The sequence below is a fragment of the Nicotiana tabacum genome, chromosome 18, assembly GCF_000715075.1.
Source record: "Nicotiana tabacum cultivar K326 chromosome 18, ASM71507v2, whole genome shotgun sequence".
NCBI classification, from domain to species: Eukaryota; Viridiplantae; Streptophyta; class Magnoliopsida; order Solanales; family Solanaceae; genus Nicotiana; species Nicotiana tabacum.
The window spans coordinates 147,727,679-147,732,405 of NC_134097.1; positions in this window are offsets into that span (position 1 = coordinate 147,727,679).

Here is a 4,727-nt window from a genome sequence, read left to right on the forward strand (position 1 = left end):
TTTCATTGATTTATTAAGAGGGACTGATTTAGCATATCTAAGTTGATTGGCTGGATTTCTCACTGCTTTGATTATGGGGAATTTAGACACCTTGAACGGAAAAATCGAATTTATTACGTTAATTGTTTTACTGTACTTGCTCAAGTCACTAGTAGTATGTTTTAGGCCAACCATACTTGGGTAGGGAAGTTTTAGAATTTTTTAGTTTTGAGGAGAGAGGTCGTTCTCTTAGTTAAATTTATCCGGGGAATGCCCTGAAGGATTTGTAGATATTTTATTCCGGGGAATGCCCCCAAGAACTTTGTAAATATTTTGGAGGCCTTGATGAGCATTGTGGAGAAATCATAGAATAGGCTAGTTTAGCATTTTTCTTTTCTTTTTTCGTTACACTTTCTTTTATTAGGTGGGGACGACCTCAAGCCTCTTTGATTGTTTATTTTCTTTTTGCATGTTTTTGCCTCAATTTGAATATTTTAAAAGCCAACTAGATCGAGTACGCAACTGTGACCTTCACGGGACATAGGGAGTGCCTAACACCTTCTCCCCGAGTCAAATGAACCTCCTAACCCAAATCTCTGGTGCAGACTTAGTTTTGGAGTCCAAAGTATTTTAAAGGAAAAATCATTTTTTTTAAAAATGGTGACCTGACACACCGAAATCAATGTCAGGTGGAGACTCTGAAAAATCTTTTTGAACACAATTTCGTCACTTTTAATTAAAAACCCTTTTTGAGCTTTACAAATCTTTTTAATTATTTAAGAGGGTTTAATGGAGTTAAAAAGGGGTGTGACAGCTTTGGCGACTCTGCTGGGGAGTTGCAGGTTCGAGCTGGTACTTGATCTTGTTGGATTTTAGAATGTTTGGTTGAGGTGTTTGTTTTCTTTATTTGCTTTGTTTATTTGGTTTGTTTGTCTTATTTCCCTGCTTTGATGGTTGTTTGTTTATCGCTTTTCCTTATGTATTACTGCTTTATAAATTGTCATCATTTGCATAACCATGGGTCTTCTTTTTGCAACAAGTCTTTCGGAGTACATTTGGGCGTATACGGCCTTTTTGTGAGTCACCCGTGTCTTTAAGGGGGTGCCATAGGAGCGTGGAGTGGGCGGATAGCTAGAGCAGCCACCATCGACCACGTGTCGCCTCTAATTGCCTTGTTAGTGAACCCCAAACTTAGGTCAGCCTTTAGGTCATTTTATGTGATACATGTTGCATATTTGAGGGTAAAAAGGTCATTTGTCGGACCGATGCTTGGGAAAGAAGGGTGAAAATGAAGCAAGTAGGGCCCAGCTATATTTTTCTTTCATAACTTTTTCAAAAAAAATAAAAATGAAAAATCTAAAAAGATTTTGCACTTTCCCATCATTTTCCAAAAATAAAAAAAAATCCAAAGATTTTACATTTTCCATCATTTTTCAAAAAGACAAATATAGTTTTTCCAAATTAGTTGCATTTTTTTAAAAAGCTTTCTCCCATGTCCAATCTTCCCGAACTACGCATACTTGATTCTCGTCTTTCGGGACAGGATACGTAGGCAACCTACATAGGGTCCGGTCTTTCTAGTGAGTCTTAGGTTCTTGGCTTTGTGGGGTCTTAGCCAAATCTTGCATGTCTAGCCACTTTTGGCCACATAAGCCATTCTTGCAAAATGAGGTTATTTTCGCAAAAGTGGTTCAATTATCCATGTTTTAGGATCTTAAGTCCACAACTAGGTTTCATATACTTTAAGGTCCGTCCTTATTGAGTTTGCATCTTTAGCCACTTCTGGCCATATCGGCCTTTTCTGCAAAATGGGTCATTTCTGCAAATTAATTTTGGGCCATGATTATTTGGATTGAATCCATATAATCCTTAGTGAGGCATTTCTCATGTCTTAGCGGTCACCTTTGTTGAGTTTGCATTAATAAGCCACTCTTGGTCACATAGGTCATTTTGCAAAAATAACCTTAAGCATAGTGTCTCGAGTCATTTAATCTGTTTGGTCTTATTTTTCTCATTCAGGTATGGATTCATTTACCAGAGCTCGAGCATAATAGATACCTCAGGACCATTGCAAACAGGAGCTGCTTGAGGAGAACTTTTATATTATTTTTAGTCTGTTGTTCATGTTTTACTCTCTAGTCTTGTCCACTAAAGTTAGTCTTTTAGATGGTGTTAGAGTCTGTTGAGTTTGTTGAGTTTTTTTTACCGTACTTCCTATTTTGTATTTTTGAAAATAGAAAAATCAAAAAAACATTATTATGAAAAATCCAAAAGGATTTTTGTTTCTTAGTTTATTTTGTCCATTATTTTTCCAGAACTACGCTTGATCTGATTCATGAGGGACATGATACGTAGGCAACCTACATGGGTTCGATCGAATCATTATTAAAAAAAAGAAGAAAAAAAAAAGATGAAATTGTGGATGTGAGAAGTGAGAGGAAAGAAAAGAGTGTTTATCAGAAAGAAAAAAGAGAAAGGAAAATGAGCAAGCCAAGAAGTGCTAGAAAAGAAAGAAAAGAGAAGATTGGAATGAACAAAATTGGGATGATGCCAAATGACCTTGTGACCCTCGAAGTCATTCTAGAACAGTTAATTGTTGCTAAGGTCATTGCACACAATGTGATATTTTTATATGATAAATGCCCTAACGCTAACATGTTGGCTTTGTTTTGCTCCTCTTTGTTACTTTATTGTTATCATAATAGAGGGTGGTTAGTTTGTGGCACTTTGGCGAGTCATCTGTACAACACAAGGTCAAAAAGCAAGGAAGCCATGGCTAGCAAAGACTTGAACATAGGAGTTGTTGACCCCTCGAGGGAGATTGTGGAGTCGAAATCTGAATTGAAAGAGGAGATCCAAAGGTTGAAACAACAAATGTCTGAAATGTGTCAAGCATGGGCCAATGGTCAAGGACCACCCCTTCTTATGTTTTCCCAGAGTTTACACCCATTTCGACTACCACTACTCCGGTTTCATTGTCTGATCAATTGTATCCATTTAGGTTCAGTCTTTACCCCAACTGTACGACTATAGCTAGAACTTATATTGCGCACTCCCAAAGTGTGCCATTGACAACCAATCAGACAACCACTACAGTTATGCATGTCTTCACCATCCCACAGCCAGCGGTGGTGTAGAGGAAAAATCATGAGTTACAATTTGCTACCCAGCAAGAACAATACCACTCTCCTGAGTACCACTCTTACATATTTGATCTTCCTGCAAAGATTGAGAAGCCTGGCCAAAAAATAGCACCGGAAGAAATAACCCAAAGACTGAAAAGCTTGGAACAACAGTTGAAAAACATACAAGGGCTGGCAGGTCAGAAGAGTATTGCCTTCAAGGATCTATGTATATTCCTTGATGTTCGTTTGCCACTTGGTTTCAAGACTCCCAAATTTGAAAAGTATGATGGACATGGAGACCCTATAACCCGACTGAAAAGGTATTGCAATCAACTAAGAGGTGCGGGAGGAAATGAAGAATTACTGATGGTTTATTTTGGGGAAAGCCTTACGAGTATAGCCTCTTAATGGTTTATGGGTCAAGACACATCTTGCTGGTATGTCTGGGATAACATGGCACAAGCCTTTGTCAAACAATTCCAATATAACATCGACATTACCCCAGACCGCAATTCCCTTTCAAACCTGAAGAAGAAACCAACTGAAAGTTTCAGGGAATATGCCATTAAATGGAGAGAACAAGCAGCTAGAGTTAAGCCACCCATGGATGACCATAAGCTAATCATTGTCTTCCTTCAGGATCAATAGCCCGATTACTTTCAAAACATGATGTTCGCAGTTGGAAAATTATTTTCAGAAGCAAACAAAATGGGAGAAATGGAAGAGAATGGCCTTAAGACAGGCAAAATTATAAGTCAAGCAACTCTCAAAGCTGCAACTCAGGCTGTCCAAATTGAATCTAGTAATTTTAGTGGCACGAGTGAGAAGGTTGAAGAAATCATGATCACATCAAGGTCGAGAAGAGGTCCTAGAAGAACATCTCGAAGGCATGACCAACCTCGTTTATTTTTTGATGATTCCTCTAAGAACCCACAATACTTTGTTGCTCCACCCCAGTATGTTGTCCAGCCACCAAGACACCCCAGAAGGCGAGCGCCAGCACCCCAAAATCTCTACTAACCTTCCAAAATTTTCAAGTGCCCCATAACCCACATCCAAGCCAGGGGTATAGAGGTAAACAAGGGTCGAAAGATAATTTTACACTGATAGGAGAGTCCTATGCAAGCTTGTTTGAGAAATTAAAGCATTGTGACCTGATTGTATCTATTCCTCCAAATCATGTGGACCTGCGTGCAAGAAGTTTTGACCCTTCTAAAAGATGTGAATACCATTCCAATGCCCAGGAGCACAATGTTGAAAGTTGTCGGAATTTGAAAAGAGAAATAGAAAGAATGATTCAAGAATGGATAATTGTGATCCAGGATAGGGACACCCAAAAAATCGCGCAGAATCCTTTACCTGCACATGATGATGCACACTTTGTGGGGAGGATGCGTGGTGACAGGGAGTATGAGAATCCTCTTGGGAACTTGCTGACTGAAGTTAATGATATTGAAATTGGTGAGGGTCTCAGTAATTTTGATGTGCAACCCAGTGGCTAAGACGACGAGCTTGGTAATTGGAAAGACACTCCTTTCTTGGCTAGCCAGGGGGAGTTTTGGTGGTTTATTTTGTTGTTATTTATGTTGTCCAGGTTATTTTAAGGTTGTAATCCGGATATTG